Source organism: Nomascus leucogenys, chromosome 4 (assembly GCF_006542625.1).
Source record: "Nomascus leucogenys isolate Asia chromosome 4, Asia_NLE_v1, whole genome shotgun sequence".
Lineage (NCBI taxonomy): Eukaryota > Metazoa > Chordata > Mammalia > Primates > Hylobatidae > Nomascus > Nomascus leucogenys.
In genome coordinates this window covers 97,143,190-97,169,555 of record NC_044384.1, presented here as the reverse complement: position 1 = coordinate 97,169,555, position 26,366 = coordinate 97,143,190, and the positions used below count along the sequence as shown (strand labels likewise).

Sequence of the window (26,366 nt, the reverse complement as noted above, 5' to 3'; positions counted from 1 at the left end):
TCACTTGAAGGTAGAGCTGTGGCTGCAGCCATGTCACAGCTTCTGGGACTCACAGCTGCCATTGCCCATGTTGATTTTCTGTACCTGACACACAGAGCTGCTCTTCCCCTGGAGAGCAGACCTGCATGAGGTAGCTGGGGGCAATGGCCAAGGCAGGCTTTTGTGAGGCACACTGTATGTGCTGGAGAGAAACCCCTGGCTTGTATTGTATTGGTGCTATCTTAGATGCAGGTAGTAGAAGCACTTAATTTGGGTATCTTTGAGGAAGTGAACAACAGAGGATTGGGAGAGATTCATTCCAGTTGGAACACAAAGTATGAAGTAAAAAATACACTAGAGTTAATATCTGGGCTTCAATTTGAGGGGAAAGAAGCACCATGATAAGCTTCATATTTAGGAGGGAGGAACCAAGTACACTGAAGTTCAAAGAACAGGTGTAACCTGAGAATGCTCGTTCATGGTAATTGTCTAGGCTAAGGGAAGAAAAGTGACTTAAGTCTATAGCCACATTTTTCTAGAAACTTTCCCGTTGTTTGGCCATTGTGTAGGTGAAGATCTCATCTCTATTCCAATATTGTAATATTGTAATATCCTCCAGAGCCTCAAATAGGTGTTCCATCCTGGTGCTTGCAACGTTGAACAGACACTTAAATGATCAAAGCCTTCCTTCAGATTGCTTCCTAGAGGAACAAAGGACGGTATGATCTTTGGAAATAGAAAGTTTTATGAATGAAAAAAAATCATTAGAGGAAATGGGCTAAGAAATTATTCTAAATTGCCTTTGAATTTATGGATATTGAAGGCTGGAATACTTTTGAATATAAAAACTAATCTGGACTTCTTATTCTGCCAATATAGAGTAACGATATTCTAATGAGGTCCTCACCTTTATAACTAAGAAGCCCTAGACATAACGCAATGAACAAGTATAGGTTGAGTATTCCTTATCTAAAATGGTTGGGACTAGAAGTGTTTCTGATTTTTCAGATTTTGGAATATTTGCATTATACTTACTGGTTGAGCATCCCTAATCGGAAAATCTGAAATCCAAAATGCTCCAATGAGCATTTCCTTTGGGTATGACCTTTGAGCACTATATTGGTGCTCAAAAAATTTCAGATTTTGGAGAATTTCATATTTTGCATCTTAGATTTTTGGATTAGAAATGCTTAATCTGTATAAGAAGACTTGAAAAGGAGAAAATGAAATGTCTAGGGGCTTTGGGTCTTAAAGACAAAAGGGAAGTTCCCTGATTTTCCTGTTTGACTCCCATATATCCTGAATAGAGCATTCTAGAATCTTCTCACCTGGACCAACAATAGGCACAGATTAAAAAAAAAAAAAAAAAAAGTCCCAGAAAATCTTGTTCCTTCTAGCCAAAGGATCACAGAAAACCTTTGTGACAACATTTTTTCTACTCCAGCTGAATATCAATGGAACAACCAATCCTACATGGTTTCAGTGGGGCCAAATGAGAAGTTGATCTTTTGCCCCACGCATACCCCCTTGGCCCTTCTACCGAGAATGACTGCTAAGAGAAAAGATGAAATCGGATCCAGAGTCTCATAATATAAAATCCAGAATGCAATTAAAATGCCAAGAACCGGGAAAATCGCAACATGAATGAGAAAAAACAATCAACAGAAGCCAGTATTTACATGAATTGGATGTCGGAATTACAAAATTGTTTTAACAAGAAATTAGGAATTCTCTTGTAACAAATGAAACAGTAGAAAATCTCCCAAAGAAATAGAAGTTATAAAATAGAGCCAAATGGAAATTATTGAACTGAAAAATACAACCACTAAATAAAAGCTCACAGATGAGCTCAATAGAGTGAAGATGACAGCAGATAAAATCAGTGAATTTCAGTACAGATCAACAGAAATTACCCAATTTGAACAACAGAGAGAAAATAGACTGGACCAAAATGAACGGTCTCAGGGACTTGAGGGACAATAACAAAAAAATGTAACATTAATTACATCGAAGTCATAGGAGAGGAGAGAGAGAAAGGGACTGAAGGGGTATTTAAAGATGTATTGTCTGGAAACTCCCCCAAACTGGGTGAAAGGTGTAAGCATACATATTCAAGAGGTTATGCAAACTCCAAATAGAATAAACCTATGTAAATCCATGCCAAGACACATCATAAATATAATTAGACAAGAAAAAAATCTTGAAACAGCCAGAGAGAAAGGACACATTGCTTATGTGGAACACCAATTTGAATTACATAGATTTCCCATATGAAATCATGAAGACCAGAAGTAAGTAGCATAGCATTTTTCAAATACTGAAAGAAAAGAACTGCCAACCCGGGATTCTATATCCAGTGAAATATCCATCAGGAATGAAGGAGAAATAAAGGCATTCTCAATGGAAGGAAAACTGTAAAACTGTTGCCTGTAAACCTACCCTTAAATAATGTCAAAAGGGAATTCTCTAAACAGAAAGGAAATAAGAAAAGAAAGCTTGGAAATTCAGAAAGGAGAGAAGAACATTGGAATGAGTAAGAAGATTACAATTAGAGTATCCTAATTCTCAGGCAATTCTTAAATTATGTTTGATAGTTGAAGCAAAACTGTAACACCATCTGATGTGATACCCAATGTTTATGGATGGAATACTTAAGACAATTATATTTTAAAAGTGTGAAGGGTAAAGGGACCTAAATAGAAGGTTTCTATACTTCAATGGAAATGGTAAATATTGATATGAGTAGACAGTAATAAATTACATATTTATATCATAATACCTAGAGCAACCACTAAGAAAACAATACAGAGAGTTATTCTTAAAAAGTAACTCATAGGAAGGTAAGAAATGAGAAACAGGAATTAGAAAGAGGACGAATAGGAAAAAAAATAAATTGGCAGACTCAAGTTTTAATATATCATTAATCACCTTATGTATTAGTCTGTTCTCACTCTGCTAATAAAGACATACCTGAGACTGGGTAATTTACAAAGAAAAAGAGGTTTAATGGACCCAAGTTCCACATAGCTGGGGAGGCCTCACAATCATGGCAGAAGGCAAAGAAAGAGTAAAGGCACTTCTTACATGGCGGCAGGCAAGAGAGCATGTGCAGAGGAACTGCCCTTTATAAAAGCATCAGATCTCATGAGATTTGTTCAGTATCATAAGAACAGCATGGGAAAAACCTGCCTTCATGATTCAATTACCTCTCACCAGGTCCCTCCAATGACACATGGGGATTATGGGAGCTCAAATTCAAGATGAGATTTGGGTGGGACACAGCCAAAATATATCACCTGAAATTTAAGTGTTCTTAAGACCACCAATGTAAAGGCAGACATTGTTTGAGTGGATTAAAAAAACACAAACATGATCCAACCGTATGACCATATGCTGACTATAAGAAACTCACTTGAGGCTGGGCACAGTGGTTCATGCCTGTAATCCTAGCACTTTGGGAGGCCAAGGTCAGCAGATCATGGGGTCAGGAAATCAAGACCATCCTGGCTAACATGGTGAAATCCCGTCTCTACTAAAAATACGAAAAATTAGCTGGGCGTGGTGGCTAATCCTCAACAAAATTTTAGCACATCAAACCCAATGATGTATAAAAAAAGTAATATGCCTGTAGTCCCAGCTACCTGGGAGGCTGACGCAGGAGAATCGCTTGAACCCAGGAGGCGGAGGTTGCAGTGAGCTGAGATTGCACCACTGCACTCCAGCCTGGGCAATAGAGCGAGATCCATCTCAAAAAAAAAAAAAAGAAACTCACTTGAAGTACAGTGACAGATAAGTTGAAAGTAAAAATATCAGAAAAATATGTACCATGCTAACATTAATTTTAAAGTAGTGATTATATTAATATCATATAAAGTCTTCTTCAGGGCAAAGAAAATTACTAGAGACAAAGAAAGGGATATTTCATAATGATAAAAGGATGACTCGCATAGAAAAACATTACAATCCTAAGTGCGTTTGGACCAAAATACACAATTTCAAAATACACAAAGCAGAAACGGTTAGAGCTGAGGATAGAAATGGACAGATTTACAATTATAGTTGGGACTTGTACTTTCCACAGTCATCAGTTGATAGGCTACAGTACAGAAAGTCAGCAAGGGTATAGAAGAGCTGAACAACACCATCAACCAAGGAGATTGAAATGACGTTTATAGAGCACTCTATCTAAATAACAGCAGAAAACACGTTCTTCTCAAGCACCCATGGAACATTAAGCAAGATAAAACATATCCTGGGTCATAATAGAAACCTTAAAATTAAATCTTTAAAATTGTAGAATATAATTTTTGATGAAAACGGAATACAACAGGAAATTCATAACAGAAAGACAGCAGAAAAATCCCCAGACACTTAGAAATTAAACAGTATACTATTTAAAAAAATACTTGAGTCAAAGAGGAAGTCTTAAAAGAAATTTAAAAAAATATAAGTCTGAATGAAAACAAAGACTACATATCAAAAGAGGTGGAACAAAGTATAGCAATGTTAGGGGAAAAATTTATAGCACTATATACTTACATATTTAAGTTCTCTAATAATTGAAGTTTCTACCTCAAGAAATTAGAAAAAATAGTACAAAACAAAACTAAAGCAAGCAGAAGGGAGAAAATAATAAAGAGCCAAACTCAACTAAATTGAAATAGGAAAACAGTAGGGAAAAATCAATGACACCAAAACCTGGTTCTTTAAAAATAAACCAGTAAAACTGATAAACCTCTACCAAGACTGATAAAAATGAAAAGAGAGGGGCAGGTGCGGTGGCTCAAGCCTGTAATCCCAGCACTTTGGGAGGCCGAGGCAGATGGATCCCCTGAGGTCAGGAGTTGGAGACCATCCTGGCCAACATTGTGAAACCCTGTCTCTACTAAAAATGCAGAAATTAACTGGGTGTGGTGGCGCGTGCCTGTAGTCCCAGCTACTCGGGAGGTTGAGGCAGGAGAATCGCTTGAACCTGGGAGGCAGAGGTTGCAGTAAGCTGAGATGGTGCCACTGCACTCCAGCCTGGCGACAGAGCAAGACTCTGTCTCAAAAAAACAAATTAAAAAAATAAAAATAAATAAAAAGAGAGAAGACAAATCACCAATATCAGGAATGAAACAAGAGATGCTGGTACTGAACCTGCAGTCATTAAAGGGATAATAAAATACTATTATAAACAACTTTACACTCATGAATTAACGACTTAGAAAAAAATTGATCAAATTCTGAAAGCTGCAAACTACCAAAATTCAACCAAGATGAAATAGATAGCTAGACTAATCCTATAACTATTAAAGAAATTGAGTTGATAATTTAAAAGCCCCCTCTCCCTGCCAAAAAAACCATTTTCAGGTCTGGATGCTTTCACTGGAGAATTCTACCAAGCATTTAAAGAGGAATTAATATCAATTTTACACAATCTCTTCCAGAAAAATAGAAGAGTAAGGAAATCACCCTAGCTCATTTATGAGGCTAGCATTTCCCTGACAAACCAAAGACAGTGCAGAAAAAGAACAATATTTCTCATGAACTTACATGCAAGAATCCTCAACAAAATTTTAGCACATCAAACCCAATGATGTATATAACAAGTAATATGCCACCTCCAAGTAGGATTATTTAGATATGCAAAGCCAATGTAACATCCATGTCAAATCAATCAATGTAATCTACTATATCAACAAGCTGAAAATGACAACTCATATGATCATATTAATTGACTCAGAAAAAGCATTTGATAAAAAACACCCATTTATAATTTTAAAAATGCAAAACTTCTCAGTGAACTAGGAATGGGAAATAACTTCTCCAGATAGAGACCATCTGCAGAAACCTACAGGTAGCATGAAACTTAACAGTGAAAGTTTGAAAGCTTTTCCTCTTAAGATCAAGAACAGGTAAGGATGTCCACACTGACATTTGACAAAGTGTAAGTTTTAGTCAGGCCAGGAAAAGAAGTAAAAGGCATATGGGTTACAAAGGAAGAAATAAAACTTCCTATTTTTAGATAACATGATTGTGTACATAGAAAATCTCAAAGAATCTATACACAAAAAAGTCATAGAACTAATAAGAGAGCTCAGTGAGGTCACATATACAAGATCAACACAAAACCAATCCTGTTTCTCTATGTCAATACTGACAATGAACCTATGGTAACTGAAATTTAAAACATAATACAATTTATAATTGTTCCAAAGAAATAAGCCTAAGAAAACATGTATATAGGCTATATTTGCTGAAAATTACAAAATGCTGATGAAGGAAATCAAAGAAGACCTAAATAATTGGAGAGACTTACCATGTTCATGGATGAGAAGTTTCCACAGGGTAAAGGTGTCAATTCTTTTCAAACTGATATGTAGGCTTAATATTTATATATTTAATAGTTATATATATATTTATTATTAATATGTAGGTTTAATTTAATATGTATGCATAATAATACCAAACTGTATTTAGGTTTGATACAATTCCTATAGGAATATCTGCAAGATTTCTTTAGAGTATTCTAGAGTTTACCTAAGAAGCCACAGTCCCTAGAATAGTAAGATGATCTTAAAGAAGAATGAAGTAGAAGGAATCAATCTACCCAATCTTAAGGCCTATTATATAGTAATGGTACACAAGAGAATGTGGCATTAGAAGATAAATAGACATATAGATTAATGGAATAGAATAGAGAACACAGACATACACCCACATAAATACACCCAACTGATTTTAGACAAAGGTGCAGAAACAATTCGATGGAGGAAGTATATCTTTTCAACAAATGGCTCTGGAGCAATTGATCATTCATAGACAAAAACAAACAAAAAACAAAACAAATTAACCTTGACTCAAACCTCACAACTGAAACAACATTTAACTGAAATGGATCAAAGACTTAAATGAAAACTGTACAACCATGACATTTTCTGGAAAAAAAAAAAAAGGATGCGGGGAGAAAATCTTCAAGATGTAGGGCTAGGAAAAGCGTTCTTAGGCTTTACATCAAAAATATAATTTGTAAAAGGAAAATTTGTTAAAATGGATCTCATTAAAATGAAAAAAAGAACCAAACCTTTTGCTATGTGAAAGACTCTGTTAACAGGATGAAAAGATAAGCTACAGATTGAGAGAAGATATTTGCAAACCACATGTCCAGTAAAGAACAAATACATAGAGAATATATAAGTAATTCTCAAAACTCAACAATAAACACAATTGAATTTAAAAATGGGCAAAAGCCATGTATAGACATTTTACTGAAGAGGATATACAGATGGCAAGAAAGTACATGAAAAGATATTCAGTGTTCTTAGCCACGAAGGAAATGCAAATTAAAACCACAGTTAGATATCACGATACCTATGAGAGTAACTAGAATAAAAAATAAGTAGAATAAAAACACCAAATATTGGTGAGGATATGGAGAAACGGGATCACTCACACATTGCTGTGGAAATGTAAAATGGCACAGCCACTCTGGAAAACAGTTTGACAGTTTCTTCTAAAACTATGTAACTTCCGTGTTACTCAGCAGTTACATCCTTGGCATTAATCTCAGAGAAATTAAAATTATGTTCACACAAAAGCCTCGTACGGAAATGTTCATAGCACCTTTATTTGTAATAGCCTAGAACTAGAAACAACCCAGATATCCTTCAATGACTGAATGGTTAAACAAAGTGTTCTATATCGCCACTATGGAATATTAATTAGTAATTAAAAAACAACAACAATCTATTGATAGATACATCCAAGAATGTAAATGAATCCTTGAATCTTTAGGGAGTCATGCCGAGTGTAAAAAAAAGCCAATATCAAAAGAACACATATTTTCATGATTCCATTCACATCACTTTCTTGAAATGACAAGTTTAATAGAAGTAGAGAACAGATTAGTGGTTGCCAGGGGTTAGGCATGGGAGTGGGGAGAGGTCAGTGTGATTATAAAAGGGTAACATGAGGGCTCCGTGTGGTGGTGGAACTGTTCTGTGTCTTGATCATATCAATGTCAGTGTCCCTTGTGATGTTATGCCGTAGTTTGTAACATGTCATTGAAGAATACCGGGTAAAGAATGTGTGACATTTCTCTTTATTATTATTTTATTTGTAAGACACGGGGTCTTGCTGTGTTGCCCGGGTTGGATTTGAGCTTCTGGGATCAAGTGATCCTGCTGTCTCCACCTCCCAAAGTTCTGGGATTACAGGCGTGAGCCACCACGCTTGGCCTCTTTATTATTTCTTACAGTTACATGTGGATCTATGATTACCTCAAAATAAAAGATGTAATTAAAAAATAATCTGAAGTAGGTGAGAAATTCTTGAAGAGAAGCTTTATCAAATTAGTGTGAACGGTTGTATAATGCATGTTAGGTTGCTTTAGTTATATAAAAAAAGTACTGATTGTGGTTCACTTTTTAATGACAGGACGTTTTGATATTCTTACCTTATGGGTCTTTTTATTTGGAGAAAAGCTCAGATGACAAAGCATTTATTTTTTTATTAGTATTTGGGGATATGTTTAAATAATGCTGAGTTTCCATTTTTACCATAAATTCAGTGTTAGGCCATGTTCATTTAGGACTTATTTAATGGCACGTGGCAGACAGTAGCAAATTCATGAAAAGCAAAATGGAAATTTACATCCCTAGCTTCCCTAGCACCAAATTCCTAGGGTGGAAAAGTCTGCACCCAAAACCTTACACTGGATGTCAGGAGTCTTCCCCTCTCCCCAGCTATCTCCTCTAGGTGTCTTCCGTGAACTCTGATTGGTTCTGCTAAATCAGGTGCCCATTCTAGAGCCATGATTGAATCTCAAGGGGTGGGGCAGCCTAGTCAGCAGCCCAGTTCAGGTGCGTATACCTATGGCTGAGAGGCGGGCCTGTGCTGGACACACTTGCCTGGTTTTCCAAAGGAAAATGCTCTGGGCAACCATGCCAGTGCCTATGAGATAGATGTTCCATAGAAGTATGAATGAATGAATGAATTTGAGTAGATAAGCCACCTGGGAGAGGATTGTGGTTGAAAAAAGTTTATTTTTTTTTTCCACATCACTAGAACATCCACAAAACATTGAAAACAAAAGCATCAAACTCATTACATTTTAATATAATCAGGGCCATCAGAATGAGATTGTGGGTGAAATTATCTGAGTCCAGGGTTGGCAGTTCTCACTGTCTCATTCTGTCTGAACACCCTGAATGGAGCTTTGAGTCCATTTTCTCACATTCTTTGTGTGATGGGGATGGAGAATTATGACCTTCTGTATAAACCTGTGTAGAACTCGCGGTGTGATCATCGATGCTAGTCTTCTGTCCTGAGTTAAATGAGTCTGACTAGAATGTGCCAGATCCTTTGGGGTGTTTCATTCTTTAATCAAAATATTCATGTGCATGCTGACAAGTTCTTACGACAGCCAAATACCCAAGATTCTTTCCTGCCCATACCTTTCATCTTAGGACTGTTTCCCTGGTGGCCACTGCAATGTTACTTCAAGTTAATGAAAGGGCGTGAAGGGGCTTCTAGAAGGTGACAGCTGGGATTATGATGTTGTGCACTGACAGCCAATTCTGGTTTCACAATACTCAGGTGACCCCCTGAGAAGTCAGAAGTAGATCATTTAAATTCTAACAGCCTTTGATAAACTCCATTTAAAAATGTTGAAGGGGTAGTGAGAGGATCTCCATGAGTCTTAGAGGAAAGGTTAGGGTGAAAGTGCTGGTCTTGATCAAACTGAGTTGTCCTGGAAAATAGATTTCCTGAGATTTTGCTTGAAATAGCCCACAGCACACCATCCCTGAAAAGGGGGTCTTAAAATTCTGTTAGGTTTTTGGTTTGGTCTTTTAAAGCTATTGTTTACTGTCTGGAGAGAGTTTTGCTTTGCTGTTTTATGTACCAAATAACTGACTTTTTTTTTCCTTTAAGGAAAAAGAAACCATGACAAATTGGGTGAGCCTGGAGTTCAAATATAGAATTTAAATGAGTAAACTCTCATCCTAATCCACTACAGACCTTCTGAACCATTCATCAGACCTTAAAATGAACCTCCTGTGGTCTCTCTTGGGGGAGTGTAGGGGAAGGGAGTGAGGAAGGAGAATGATACGGTTTTTCTCTGGTTTTATAATGAAGATGTCCTGAAATCCACTGAATTTCATGGCTCTGTTTAAGATTCATTTGCGAATATTTGTTGCAAAATCAGCCCATCTTAGAAACCCATGTAACTCTCATCTTCTTTGGCAGTTTTGATCTTTTCTTGTGGGATCAGAAGTCACTAAAAGTCCATAAACTAACAAAAGTACACACCAGAGTTGCTGGATTTTCCCCAGTACTTTTCTTTCAGCCTGAGATTTGTCAGTGGAGGCACCCTGGATTCTAAAACTTCCTACCTCCTCTGGCCTTATATGTATAGAATGTACAGTTTGTGAGTGATACTGGGGTGAGGGGTATGTTATGAATCATAAGCAGAAAGTAGCTTTCCTGCACATGGGCAAATATTGCCTGCTGAAACACCTAGGGAGACGAAGTTTGCAGAGAGAACAAATACCCACTTTTATTCAATTCAAAACTAATAAAAGATAGTAAGAGTTGCACTGCTTTTTAAATGTCATGAGTACATTAAAAATAACTTACATAGAGAAAAGTTGAGAACAACCTACATGTAAATAAATTCTAGATCCAGTATAATTTAACATAATTTGGCTCTAAATTACATGAATAAAGTAGGTTTATATATATTACCACGGAAGAGTGATAATCACATATGGTTAGATAAAGAAACTTACCTTAGACTGTCTTTCTACCTTGAATAAACTTAGCAGTTAACCAATTTCTGATTTCTCTGTTCATCAGGATTTAACTGGAGGGCAAGAAGACTTGGATATATGTTGTAAATAGAGGTAGAGAAAAGAAATAATATCAATAATAAATACAGCATTTTGCAATTTAGAAAATACTTCTTATTGGATTCTCATGATTATTACCAGTATCATTTCCGACTTTTACACCTGGGGTGCTGGGCCCAGATGTATTTGTCAGCTGAGTTGACAGATGACTGGATAGACGGAGAAGCTGAGAGAGTTTAAGAGACACGTGGAGGTATACACAATCAGTAAGTGCACAACCACATCATGAATACTCATCTGAAGATTTCAAATACTATCCTATTATCTTCACTATCTGAGCAGGCAGAGTTACCTTTCCGGCATGATTCAACCCTACGTCATTCTTCTAAAGACTTGTTCTATAGAGTAAATTCTAATTCAGATTTCTGTTTTAAAAGAGTATCACTGAATATGATGTGTTGGGACATTTACGTGATAATGTATCCTTATGGAGCTGTGGTGCCCATCTTAGTAGAAAGGGCACAACTACTTATATGTATGAAGTGTAAAGTGAAGACTAATACAATAGTTAGTTCGTCATTTATTTCTACCCATCTGGGAATCTCTCGAGGTTGTTTTATCTTGGAATTCTCTGTGGCTGTACATAGACAGGTCTGCTGAAAGCTCTCTGTGTGTGTGGTGTGTGTGTGTGTGTGTGTGTGTGTGTGTGTATGGTTGTGGATATGGATGGGTGTCCATACTCCTTTGTTCTGCCAGTTAGCCAAGGAGACTAATCAAGTGAAAAGCTGGCTTACTGTTGCCTGGCAGTGACCTGGTGGTTGTGCCCCTGCCGTTTCTCCCCAGTTCCTACCAAGGAAACGCTATGGAGACTGAGACTGCTGCTTGTAAACCTTGTCCTCTGGTCCCCTGCTTTCAGTGCCCATGCCTTTCTTTGCCTGTGACAACTGCTTGGGTCCCAGCAGCACCCATGCTTCACCTGAGCATCCTGTCAACCACACAGCCTGCCCTCTTCCTGAGGCTTCTTCCCTGGTACCCTGTCTTGATATCAGTTTTGTGGAGCTTTGGGGTAGCACTAGTGAAACAGAGGTAGATATAAGAAATAATATCAATAATAAACATAGCACTAAAACTGATTTGATTGATTTGAAACTGATCAAATCCTGAGACTCAGGGGAGTAGTATGTTCCCAGATACACTTATACCTTATCATAAATGTTCACACCCCACATACCCAGAACTCACCCATCCATTCACTACTTGGACTACCACAGAGGAGCAAAGCCATTTATTTACTCTATATAGGGCCCCTTGAATGCTCACTCAGACCCCATTTACTCTTACTTGGCACACAGTTGTAACCAATTGGGAGGGAAAGCAATTAGGTGGGGAGGGAGGGTGAAGAAGAAATATCCAGAGACAGCTTTCTCTTTCAGCACCCTTATCCCAGGAATGGTGCCACTGTGGATCCAGATGCCGAAACCTACACCTACAAGCCATTTTAGGTCCCTCCTTCAGTCTCCAAGTCCATTGATTCTCCCTCCCCAGTAATCTCCAGTCCCCATTCCCCATCTCTAGTCTAGCTGGCCCTCCACAGTTACTGTCATCATTGTCTTCTCCCAGCATCTCAGCCCTGGCCTCGGTGCAGAGTTCCATTCCGCTGGTCCTGACCTCCAGTGCATGTGCTTCCACATGAAGCAGATAGGCCTGGGGAAGCACAGCTGTTTAGAGGACTTCTCTGCTTGCATTTCTTCATTGCCTTCCTCTTGTTGTTAACACAATGGCAAACTCCCTATAAGTACCTAGAAGGGGTACATCCCTGTTTGCCCAGGGGTTAGTCTCCATATGTGTGGGCTTTCACAGACTAGTTAGTAAAAGCACTGCCCTTTACTCTCAGAAGCGTCCCAGCTTGGATGGGTGGATCATTAGGCCCCCTTGTCAAGCCCTGCATGATATGCCTTTTTCTTGTGCGTTCTCATCTCTTGCTACTATGACCTCTTGCCACCCCTGGTCTCCACCAGCTTTCTCTCTTCCTTTTTCCTGATCCAGCCAAATCAAAATTCCTCTATTCTTGACTTCACCATGCACCTTCTTAAAACCAGGCCATTGCGTATGTTCTTTTCCCCTGTCTGGAACACGCTATTTCTCTCCTTCCTGTTCTCCCACAGTCCTACTTTGCCTGGTTAACTCTTTCCCATTTTCTGATCTCAGATAAAATAACATTCCCTTTAGAAAATCTTCCCTTCCCACCTAACAAGGGGCTCAGTGCCTGTGGTCTTCCCATGAGGCCACATGGACCTAGTTTCTCACTGCCCTCCCCACAGGCCAGAATCTCATGGACAACATTGTGGTCACCACTGTCTCCATGGCACACAGCATAGGGTCAGGCTCTCCATAAATAGCATTGAATGAAGGAAGAAAGAAGCACATCCCAGTCAATCAGTCTGCTGGCCAACCTCATCCCCTACTCCAAGGTTTTCCCTTTCCACCTGGGATAAAATCTAACCTTCTGTCATTAGGGTGAGGCCTTCTTTCATTAGGATGAGGCCTTGCTGCCTCTCTCTCTACTAGCCAGTCCATGATCTTTTACCACTCTGGGCACCCCACACCCTTTCCCACCTCCTTAGGGCCTTAGCAGCTTGTGAGATCTCAGCTGCAAGGTCATCTTCCCTGTCTCCCCTTCTCCATATCACCTTGCCCTGATTTTTGGGAGCCCTTATAACAGGCATTTCTTTCTTTCTTTTTTTTCCACTTGCTCCTTAACCTCTCTCTCCCACCTTCACCCCTGAAAGTCTCAGTGGGCACTTGTACTCTGGGTTTTCTCTGCTGCATCTGTTAAAAGGATGTCTAGCCCATCAAATGGGCTTAAATATTACTGACCACATAGGTAAGTGAATGGATAAGGAAATACTAGATTTCTTGTCCTGCTATAGTTTAAAATGGTCTTGAGGGTAAAAGGAAGAGTGATGGGTGGGAAAACTGACAGCTGAAAGAGTAGGAGCTGATAGTGTGGTGTTTGGGGAAAAGGTGAAAAATAAAACCGTAGATAAAACAACCAAGAAAAATAGGAACCCGAGATCCCGAGTTGTCTAGGGTTTTGCTATGTTATAGCAACACACATATATCCCATTGCAGTTACTGTTCAGCATGACAATTTTTAGTCTTTGGGGCGAATTTAAATTCTGTTTTGGTAGGAGAAGGTAATTTTAGAAATGGAAATACCTAATGGTTAAGATTTAGGTTACTGCAGCTTTGAGTCCTAGCCATGGTGACCAGCCGTGGGCACTGGTTGTGTCACATCACACCCCTGTGAGCTGCCCTTTCCCATCCACAGAGCGAGGATCAATACTACCTTGGGGCTGGGCGTGGTGGCTCATGCCTGTAATCCCAGCACTTTGGGAGGCTGAGGTGGGTGGATCACTTGAGGTCAGGAATTTGAGACCAGCCTGGTCAACATGGTGAAACACTATCTCTACTAAAAAAAAAATACAACAACAACAAAAAAATTAGCCGGGCATGGTGATGTGTGTCTGTAATTCCGGCTACTTAGGAGGCTGAGGCAGGAGAATTGCTTGAACCTGGGAGGCGGAAGTTGCAGTGAGCTGAGATCATGCCACCACACTCCAGCCTGGGCAACAGAGCGAGACCCTGTCTCACAAAAAAAAAAAAAAAGAAAAGAAAAAAATCTACCTTGGCTTCAGATACATGTCCCATTGGGGCTCTGTTATTAAATGGGATAAGAGCTTTTAGAACATTTTGCCCAGTGCCCAGCATCTTAACAAATGTAATTATTTACTTAAATAATAATGATGATGAATGCTTTATTGAGAGGTGTTTACATCCCAGATGGTTCGGATAGAGAAAGACAGAGGATATAAAGGATACAGTGCAGTATCAGAACAAGCCTTTCCCAGGACATCTCTCCCAGGAAGACAAGTCCTTCTGTATGGAGTTCTCATGTGCATACCTTAATACCAAGTCTTCTACCTTTCGACATTTTTAATGGAAACACCCAAACCACTAAGTTAGAATGTCCTGTTCATGATTTCACAAATATTTCGCTAATGATAACGGGGATTTTAGAATTTGGCACAGAAACAGGTCCACACTTTGATTCACGCTCGTGTCCTTGGCCATCGGTCAACATAGTCTCTGAGTAAAATGTGATGAAATTACCCAGAGTACGTGGACCACTCTGCAGACCACTCCAGAGACATGTTAGCAAAACACCGTTTGTGACGCTCTGGGTTTTCGTGGCCAGCATCTAATGTCCAAAGAATTCTGGTTTTACACTAAAATTGATGTTATTTTTATGGCAGGTGACAATGATAGGAAGATATGAAAGAAAATGCAACTAGCAAGAGGTCTCACCATGCATTTTAAAATCACGCCCTATTGAGTTGCTTGCAGGTGCGGCCGCCTTGGCTGTTCTATTTATAACTGACTGGAACATTGTGAATGCGATCAGGATAACAGGAATACAGTCACACCATCCCCTTACGCTCGGGTTGCCACTCCTGACTTTCCAAAGCCTCATCTTATCTTGCCTTTCATTTGTTCATCACATACTCTGAGGGAGAGGAAATCAAACCCTTGGATCTTACATTTTATATTAGATTAATCCAGAAAAGACTTGCTCAGAATAAAAAGCTACTTGGAGGAACCATTTTAAATCGCTATTTTTGTAGATCAAAAAATGGTCAAATGTCGGCAATTTCATGTGAATACAGCCTGACAACTCAGCATTTCTGTTAGATGTTGCTATGGTCAGGCCCTTTATTGGACAGTGACCTCAGTTGTAACACATTAACCCACATGCTCCCCAATTTGTATTGTGAATTCCATTAATAGGGAGCTGAGCATGAGCATACGTGAGTTTCTGTTTTTTCTTCCCGGTGCTTCACATAAATAAATAAAATAACTAATTAATAAGGTAGGGGGGAGAAAAAAACTTCTGGTAGGCAAAACAGTGGGCTTTCACATGCAGATTACCCCATCAATGTGGGAAAAGTAGCCTTGTTTCTTGCCCTCAAACTTTAATTATTTCTGCGGGATTAAACTGTTGCTTTTGCTAAATCTGGTTAAAATGAGCTTTGAGAAATCACTGAAGCTTTTAGTGCCGCGTGGCTTCACTCTGCTCGTTCCTTAGGTCTGGGTCTCAGTGCCAGGACATCTGAGCCTGCCAGGCACACGGGCCGACCGTTGGGTGGCTGCCAGGGTCTCTGCCTCAGCTGTGATCCCTGAGCCTGGGGAGGACCATCCAGATGCCAGGCCCTATGTTCTGCTGGCCAAGGGACCTGGCGGTATAAATCTGCTGGCACAGCCTGTGCATGGCCCCAGAGTTTTTATTTTTTTGCCTGAAACACTTTCGGACTGGAGGTTGGAGCTGAAGGCATTTCCCAGGAAGGAGCTGTAGTGTTCGACGCACCTTCTTGGGGTTGGGGGAAATGAAATGGCTTGGGTAGAAGGTCTGAAAACTAGTGGAAGAAACCTTCTGCAGCTTTGCTCCCACCTGCCTAAACCCTCTGAGTTTCCCTCACTCTGGGTCATGTTGCTAATTCGGGAGCAGTCTCTTCTCCATTAAATTCATCCACTGCACAAAGCAGAAGGTATTTCTGCTTGTCTAACTGCCTCTTTCTTATCCTTAGAGGGAGAAGATGATCCTCCATTGGTAACACTTAAAAGATTAGCCTTAAGTCTAGCAGCTTTCGTGTGTATTTGCTACAAACTCTTGCTGGGTCAAGCTGGATTGACTTCATTGAACAGCCAGCTGGGTCTTGCAGGAGAACGTGCAGCACAGATCAGTATGCCCCGGTTGGAGCTGAGTTCTCATTAGCATTCCACTTGGGGGTCAGGAGCTGAGTTACTGGCTTCTCCTCAAGGACCACTTTGGGGATCTGCAGATTGCTGAGTAACCAAGATAATGCGGTGTGCTGTGAGGCAATGAGGGAACTGACTATTTTAAAATAGCCTCCTGCTGTACTTGTTTTTGGCTTTTCTTCCTCCCCAGTTGTGATGAGCCTCCTGCACTCTGGCTTCATTGTGTGAGCGTCTAATCAGCCTGGAGTGGAAGCTGTGGGTCTCAGAGGGAGCAAACATTTCACCAATGCAGCCCGGACCTAGCTTCTGGAGCCATCCCTGTCATGACACTCCCTGAACCTGCACTTGATCTCGTTGCCCAGACATTTCTTCAATATTGACTCACTTTCATAGATATCAAATGTTTTGTTTTGGGTTTTCTTGTGACGTCCAGATCATGTGCCCAAAGTCTTGCAGTCGGAATTGTGTGATCCAGAGTGGCTAACCAAGACCACACTCTTGCCACATTTCCATTGTTAGGCACGCTATGCTGGAGGAGACTCCGTCGACATTTGACTGTGCATTTTGTCTTATTTACTTTCTGAAATCCCATTCTGGTTATCAGGGTGGTGGATGACCAAAACCTGGCTGGGCCTAAGAATCTTAAAGACAACATTGTTTTGTTTTGGTTTTCTTTGTAGAGACAGTATCTCACTGTGTCATTCAGGCTGGAGTGCAGTGGCATGATCATAGCTCACTAGACTCAAACTCCTGGTCTCAAAGGATCCTCCTACCTCAGTCAGTCTCCTGAGTAGCTGGGACTGCAGGTGTTTGCCACCACTCCAGGGTGATTTTTGGATTTTTTATAGAAACGGGGTCTTGCTGTGTTGCCCAAGCTGGTCTCTAACACCTAGGCTCAAGTGATACTCCTGCCTCAGCCTCCCTAAGTGCTGGGATTACAGGCATGAGCCACCATGCCCTGGACAAGATTTTTAAAAGTATGATTCCTGGGCCCACCCAAAGCCTACAGGGTCAGAACCTCTCAGCCTGGAGGCCTAGGATGTTTTTAACAAGCTTCCAAGGGAATCTATCCGCCAACATACTATTAGACACTATTGGGATCTAACACAACCCCAAATCTTATACCCCAGTCACTTGTAAGAAACTCTAGCAATTCTGCTTGGATTTGTTTGAAGGTCATTATATGAAACTTCATTAGCATGTGCTTCTGGAGTCTGATTTAAATGTTTGACTCATTTTTGGAGTTAAAATGTTAAATAATTTCATGGTATGATATGCCTTCTAAACATGTTTATTTTTTCCTGATGTTTGACACTGGCTAATTTTAATACCTAGCACATCAAACTAATAGTTGTGAAGGACTCTGTGCCCAGTTGCCAGTTAAAGAAAAAAAATACTGTTTTCTTATTTGAGCCTTTGAGGACACTGGGAAATAAAACCAGGCACTGATAAACACTGGTAGGCCTTTACGTAGAGAAAAAAATGTCCATAAATGCACACAGTCCTCCACCACAGTGCCTGGTTCCTGTCCCTGTGTCTGCACCAAGCCATAGTTGCCATCAGGACTGGCTACATAATCTTCAAGATCCAGTACAAAATAAAAATGCAGGGCTTCTTGTTCAAAAATTGTTATGAGCTTCAAGATGGCCAACAGCAAGGCCAGGCGTGGTGGCTCGTGCCTGTAATCCTAGCATTTTGGGAGGCTGAGGCAGGCGGATCACCTGAAGTCAGGAGTTAGAGACCAGCCTGGCCAACATGGTGAAACCCCATCTCTACAAACAATACAAAAATTACCTGGGCATGGTGGCGAGCACCTGTAGTTCCAGCTACTCGGGAGGCTGAGGCAGGAGAATCACTTGAACCTGGGAGGTGGAGGTTGCAGTGAGCCAAGATCATGCCACTGCACTCCAGCCTGGGCGACAGAGCGAGATTCCGTCTCAAAAAAAAAAAGGAAAAAAGAAAAAAGCAACAGCAGGGCATTAAACCAAGGGCAGAGGCCTTCTGAGCATAGAGCATGTGTGATTATACAGGTCACACATCCATGAAGCTAACCCTGGATTTGTACTCAAATTTCTTAGCTCTGACAATAAATATGTTCTCTTTTCTACCTGTTTGTCGGGTGCCTTCAAAAGAGTACTGACATAATAAAAGAGTCCTGAATTATGATAGAGATTTTTGAAGTAAGGAGACTGAATTTTAGGGCAGCCTATCTTTATTATTTTTTAAACCAGCATTCAATTTGTTTCCACTTCATTTGCAATGATGTGAAAGTGCATCTGACCACTGGAAGAGGCAACTTTACTCACGCTCCTCACATTCCAGAAAGGGCCTGGAATGGGACCGTTTCAAAAGCACCCACCTCATAATCTGGGTCCAAACTCGAATTGAAACAGTGCAGTGTCTGCTGTTGTTTAGACATTCTCGTTGTCTAAAGCTGGAGGCTTTTGTGGGTGGTCCCTCTCTGTTCGGTGTCACTATCAACAAATGTGTGGAAAGAAGAAATAACCAGAGGTGCGGGCAAGCTTCAATCAGCTATGCCTTAATTGGTGAGTCAGTTGCATTGGAGCACAGGCAGAATCAATTAGGAAGCTGGGCTCAGAGGGCGCTGGCCCTGCAGCCTGCCCGGCAGGGAGAGCCAGTGTGAGGCTCCACAGAAGAGGAAGAAGTGCTGCCCCCCACCTCCTCCTCCTCCTAAATAAGGCTCCAGGACTCCTGAGTTGCCCAAAAGTGCTCAACTGTTTTCAGTTCTTGTATTTTCCAAGAGTTCCTACTACCTACCAGGCTCTCTCAACCCCATCTATCCAACCCCTTTCTTTCTTTCAAGGGCTACCCCTCTGGGGTATCCTTAGAGGTCTCTCTGGCTCCTAGAAGACAAGTCCTGACTCAACTTTCTTCCTCTGTGACTATGTCTCAGCATCAGTCTACCTTTCTTGAAGGCAGGAACTATCTTTCGTCCATGTCTTCACTGTTCCTGACCTGGGGCAGGCTGTTCATTGTATGGTCTAAGCTGGCAAGTTGGATGGTGGCTTCAAGGCTAGGATTTCAAAATTTGGAATACTTTCACACAGACATGCTGAGAAGAGGAGCACATCCACAGCAATGATGCTTTGTCTGTGGAATGATGTTTTCTCATGTTTAAAAAGCCCGCCAATTTCTTACTACACAAAACAATCAAGAATATGGATAAGCAATAGCAAGAGAATTGTAAGTTGCATGTAGTTCATTGTGACAAAGAACCAACTCTAGTATTTTTGTGTTTATCTGCAAGGCCATCATTTTATTAGATATGCATGCTTTAAAAAAAGAAAAGTTAAATTTTAACTTATTCTAAATGTCTTTTTAAAATAAGAGTAAATTGGGATAGCCCTTACAGACCCTGAAATATCCTACTGTATTTTAGATGGATACATAGCATTCCAACCTCCTTATTACTGAAAATATAGCTTACTTCCAGGGTCTTTTATTTTTTATTTTTTGCTATTATAAACAATGCTATGATGAGCATCAGTATATTAATATTTGGATTTGTTTAATTCTTTAGGATATGGGCCTGAAATTGAGTTAAATGGTATTTAACTTTTGCCCACATGTAAAACCTTTTATGTGTGTTGATTTGCTCATTGATTCAACAAACATTTGAGTGTCTGCCTTAGGCTAAGCACCATTAGGACTTTAGGGGTATAATGGGGAGCAAGAGTAATGAAGTCCCTTCTCCCATGGAGATATAAGTTCAGGTGGAAGAAGATAGATAATAAAGTATTGTTAGACCCAGACTTTAGACCCCAGTGATGCCAACACTCACACTGCCATTCCTGATCTCAGCCCTGCCTACTCAGGGGTCCTTTGCCATGTTAATCAGGAATGTAAGTTTCTTGTATCGAAAACCAAACTCTTGGCCTTACCTTCCCAAATCGCACCTTCTCCTAGTCTTCCTCATCTCAGCAAATGGCAGTCCTCCCTTCCAAGACTCAGACCCCAAATCCTAGCATCATCCTTGTCTGTTCTTCCTGGAACCCATATCCTAGTAGCCAGCAAGTCCTGTCACCTGTGCCTTCAAGAGAGCCAGCATCTGGCCATGCTTTACCCACTCCGCCACTCTCACCCTGGGCTGAGCCACCATCCTCTGTTTCCTGAATCTTGAGAGTAACCTTCTAACTGGTTGTCCTACCTCTACCTTCCCCAGCCCCCACTTGATCCCCAGCATCCAGCCTATTCTCCACACAGGAGACAGAGTGCTGTGCCTTGTTAACATAAACATCAGATCACATCCCTTCTGTAGTTAACATCCCATGAAGGCCGTACTGCTGGAGTAGTTTGCAAGGGCTGCTGTGATGAAGTACCACAAAGTGGGTGGCTTAAAACAGCAGAAATGTATTGTATTGTCTCACAGTTCTGGAGGCTGACAGTCTGAAAATCAAATTGTCAGCAGAGCCAAGCTTCCCCTGAAACCTGTAGAGGAATCTTTTTTGTCCTGCTCCTAGTTTTGGTGGTTTGCCTGCAATCTTTGGTGTTCTCTGGCTTGCAGATGTATAATTCCTGTCCTCTGTCTTCACGTGGCATTCTGTGTGTCTGTCTTCACCTGGTCATCTTTTCTAAAGACACCAGCATTAGGGGTCCAACCTACTCCAGTGTGACTTCATCTTAAGGCAGCTAATTACATCTGCAACAACCCTTCTAGGACTGAGGATTAGGGCTTCAGTGTATCTTTTGTGGGGGACACAATTCAACCCAAACACTGGTTGAAACCCACATGCCTAAGGATGGTTCTAAGAAGTTTCAAGCTCCTCACCATGCATGGTATGGCCCTTATCCTATTGTGGACTCACCTTCTAACCCCATCCATTCCCAGTCTTTATTGTTTACCACCATTTCAGACATGCAATGACTTTTCCAGCCAAGGACTTGCCTCGAATGCTACCTCTCTTAGTGGGAGCACCCTGACCACCCAACCACAGCAGCCCATGCTCCCTACTTCACTCCTTCTCACCCAACCCACCATACAGAACACTTGTTTCTTATTGTTAAGCTATTTTACCTTAAATACTTTTAAATTTATTGAGTGTCTCTCCCCATTATTGCCCCCACCCACTAGTATGTAAGTTCTATGAGGCCAGAGGCTTTGTCTCATTTTCCAGTATGTAGATCCCAGAAAAGCATGTGCCAGTCCTTCTGGGGACATTGTTGTGAATCCTAGTGCATGTCAGAATTAGATAAGTGAGTTTGTACTAAATGCAGACAGGAACTGATTGACAGCTGTGTGGCATGTATAAATAATAATCTATAGGAGAAATCATTTCATATGAATTTGATGATATTTGCTCCAGCTCATTTGAGTGACTTTTCTTCCATAATGCCTTCAGATTATGATGCAGAGTCCTTTACTAGTAGAATAAATTGAACTTTAATTCTGAGATGAGTACAGAGTCTGATCCATTTCTGTAGCTTAGATTAACTATTCTTCCTTTTTCTTTATTTGAAGGCAGAACATAGCAATGAATCAGGGGAAGGGGGCTTATCAAATTGCTTTAGAATCAGGTACTATTTTCTTTTTTTTTCTGGAGACAGAGTCTCGCTCTGTCACCCAGGCTGGAGTGCTGGAGCGCAGTGGCGTGATCTCAGCTCACTGCAAGCTCCGCCTCCCGGGTTCACGCCATTCTCCTGCCTCAGCCTCTCCGAGTAGCTAGGATTACAGGTGCCCGCTACCACGCCTGGCTAATTTTTTATATTTTTAGTAGAGATGGGGTTTCACCGTGGTCTCGATCTCCTGACCTCGTGATCCGCCCGCCTCGGCCTCCCAAAGTGCTGGGATTACAAACGTGAGCCACCGCGCCCAGCCAGAATCAGGTACTATTTTCACTTGACTATGTAATGTAACTTTATATATATTTCATTTATTAATCACATAATAACAACCAATGCATTCCTCCTGTGGGCTTCTTGTTTTATACTTTTCGGGGACTGGAGAGCAGCCTTTCTAGGGTTGAAGGAGTTATTTTCAGTATTATAAGAAGGTTGGAATAGTTGATAGAGGAAGTCTCTTTCAGCACAAGGAATAGGCTGGATGCTGGGGAGCAAGTCGGGACTGGGGAAGGTAGAGGTAGGACAACCAGCTAGAAGGTTACTGCCAAGATTCAGGAAACAGAGGATGGTGGCTCAGCCCAGGGTGAGAGTAGTGGAGTGGGTAAAGCGTGGCCAGATGTTGGCTCTCTTGAAGGCACAGGTGACAGGACTTGCTGGCTATTGGGATGTGGGTTCCAGGAAGAAGAGAGAAGGATGGTGCTAGGATTTGGGGTCTGAGTCTTGGAAGGGAGGATTGCCATTTGCTGAGATGAGGAAGACTAGGAGACGCCATTTTGGAAAACAAGGCACGTGAAGCGAGTTGAATTCAGAGGCTCCCGCTGGCTCCATTCCAGCCTGCATTTGTGGTGTTGCAGCCCTGCAAATGTAGCCCTGTGCGCACACACTGGAGCACTGGATCCCTGGGTCGTGAACAAGAAGAAGACGTGGCCTGAAGGCTCTACTTCTTTTCACCCCCTCTCTAATCCCTCTTTGCTCAACTCTGACTATAAAAGTCTAAATTAACATAATCATAGTATCTGCAACCTTTTCAGCAAAATGCACCTATCTCCCAGTCCTGTGCTGTAGATATTCGCTTCATGCTTGCCTGCATATTCCTCTGAGTCACTTCAGATCCTCTTCACTACTTCATATGAGTTTTTGAGAAACATATTTTTTAATTTGCCTCAGAAGTGAAGTTAAAAATCTTTTCCATGTAGTCCTTGGAGCCAGAGAAGCAGTAAGTGGACAAAAACCCAATTTTAAGGTTTCCATTTAAATAGTATTTTGTCATTGCCACTGAGAATGAACAACATTGAGGGAGCCCCTGGGCAGAGGAATTGGCACTGTGCAAGGGAAGGCCATACTTTCTATATCTCCAGCGGGCATGTTCATGTCCGTCTAGATCTGTTTCTCCCGACCTCCGGTCCCTGAGGTCATGCAGCACTATAGTTTCTGACTGTGGAATGGCTCCCCATGCAGCTCGGTTTTTTGTTTTGTTTTTTGAGGCAGAGTCTCACTCTCTGTCACCCAGGCTGGAGTGCAGTGGTACCATCTTGGCTCACTGCAACCTGATTCTCCTGCCGACGAAGCGAGACTCCCTGCATCATTGCCATCCCCTCGTGTATCCCCCAGCAAGACTCTCCAAGTGATGAGAAATTCCCACAGTGCCGCTACACACAACAGCCAAAGAAAAAAAAAATACTGACAATACCAAATGCGGGCTAGGACACAGAGCAATTGGATCTCTCATAGGTTGTTGGTAGGAATATAAAATAGTGCAGCCATTCTGGAAAACAGTTTGGCAATTTTCTCATAAATTTAAACACATGGATACTATATGACTTTACCTATGACCCAGCAATCCCATTCCTGGATATTTACCAAAAGGAATGAAAAATTATGTCTATACAAAGACTTGCACATGAATGTTCCTAGCAGTTTTCATTGTAACCACCCAAGTTTCCTTCAGCAGGGGAATGAATAAACAGACTATGGTACATTCATACAGAAGAACTACTAAGTTAAAAAAAAAGCCAGTCTCAAGAAGTTACATACTGTATGATTCCATTTATATGACATTCTCAAAATAAAATTATAGTGATAGAAAATGATCAGTGGTTTCCAGGGACTAGGAGTGGAGGGAGTATGGGGCGATAAAGGGTTATTGCAAGGGAGTTTCTTTATGGTGATAGAACAGTTCTGAATCCTGATTGTGGTGGTTGTGATACAAGTCTATTCTTGTCATAAAATTTCATAAAATTCTACACACAACAAAAAAATGAATGTGAAAACTGGTGAAATCCAAATGAAGTCTGTAGTTAGGTTAACAGTATTATACCACTGTCAATTTCTTGGGTTTGATTATTGTACTACAATAAAGATGTTATCATTGGGGGAAGCTGGGTGAAGGGCACAGGAACTTTCTGATACTAGCTTTGCAACTTTTATGTCGGTCTATAATTATTTTTAAAAGGCTTTAAACATTCCCCTAATAGCAGCTAATAATTCCTGAATATTTGCTAGTTTCCAGCCCTTTGCTCATCTCATTTGACCTTCCCAACAGCCTTGTCTGGTGCATTCTGTTTTGCCCATTTTATGGAGGAAGAGATGTTATGAAAATCACACACACAATAAAGAGTAGTATGGCTAGGTTTTGCGTGCACGTGGCCTGGCTCCAGAATTTGTGTGTTTAACCACTGTAAGGTTTTTCCTCCCTTGCCAAGCTTTGAGATACAAAGACTGGTGTAGACCATGCTGTGTGTAGACCACTTTGCTGGAAATCTCAGTGGTAGTGCTGAAAGATGTGGCTTTCATCCTTGCTGCTTGCTATGATGAACGTGACTCTTGCAGATTTAAAAATGTCATGGCCAAATTTCTTTGTGCAATAAAGTAATAAGAATGTGTTTTAAAAGAATGCACAATTTATTGAAGAAATGTATAACTAGGGGTCTTCTGCCATAGAAGAGGCTTGCAGGAGATAGAGGCTAAGTAGTGTGGGGAGGTGAATGGAACCCATGATGTTGAGGCCATTGAGTTGTGATCTGGAGTCTGATACTTGCTAGAGACCTTGAGGAACTTAACCTTTTTCATCTGTCTTCTTAACTACAGCCCAAGAACCTATGCCTCCTGACTGAGCAATTGAGGGGGTGTTATGGACTGAATCCTGTCCCCCCAACAATTGTATGTTTCAGCCCTAATCTTTAACGTGTATTTGGAGATGGGGCCTTTAAAGAGACAGTTAAGGTTAAATGAGGTCATAAGGGTGTGGCTGTGAGCCAATATGGTAGCTGTTCTTATTAGAAAAAGAGGCATCAGAGATACACATGCACAGTGAAAAGGTCACTAAAAGACCCAGTGATAAGGTGGCCATCTGTATACCAAGAAAGGAGGCCTCGGGAGAAGCCAAAACTGCCGACACCTTCACCTTAGACTTCTAACCTCTAAAACTGTAAGAAAATATAGATCTCAGTGGCTTAAGCCACTCAGCCTGTGATATTTTATTGTGGCAGCCCTGGCAAACTAATACAGAGGGAAACTCAGATAGACACTAAACGTGTTTGAAATGTCTCAAGTCCTGCTTGCACATCAAGTGACAACGATGGCTGTGGAAACTTGGCATCTAACCATGTTTCTTAGAAAGAGCAAGTTCATAGCATGCTTCTCTTTTTTTTTTATTGGCAAAGCAGGTGTTTCTCAAAAATGTACTTGAGGAAATAGTAGTTCTATGATGTGATCTTAACACGTCCGCTAATAGGGAACAGAGAGGAGGGGGTTTTGTGGTCAAAGAAAGCTTAAAATGACAAATGAAAAAAATTTTAAAGATGCTTCTTCACCACAGGACTTCTCAGAGCTTTTAAAATGCTCATGTATATTGTGACTCCCTCCAAGAGTTAAATAATTTATTTTATGGCATTTCCAAAGCATTTTCTAGGGACACCATTGAATCAAGTAAGTTTTGTAGGTGGTGATTTGGGAAATGTTGTTGTGTACGTTTCCTTGGACTGCCATAACAAAGTACCACAAACTTGGTGGCTTAAAACAACAGAAGTATATTGTCTTACAGTTCTGGAGGCTAGAAGTTTGAAGCCAAGGTGTTAGCAGGTCATGCTTCCTCAGAAGCCTGCAAGGGAGATTCCTTCCTTGCCTCTTCTAGCCTCTGGTGGTGGCCATCAATCCCTG

General features: G+C 40.9%; 1 protein-coding gene across 4 annotated transcripts in view; it reads left to right on the top strand.

The window, feature by feature from the left end:
- Positions 1-26,366, top strand: part of CACNA2D3 (calcium voltage-gated channel auxiliary subunit alpha2delta 3) — a 962,218-nt gene that overhangs the window by 456,837 nt on the left and 479,015 nt on the right. The window lies entirely within an intron of this gene.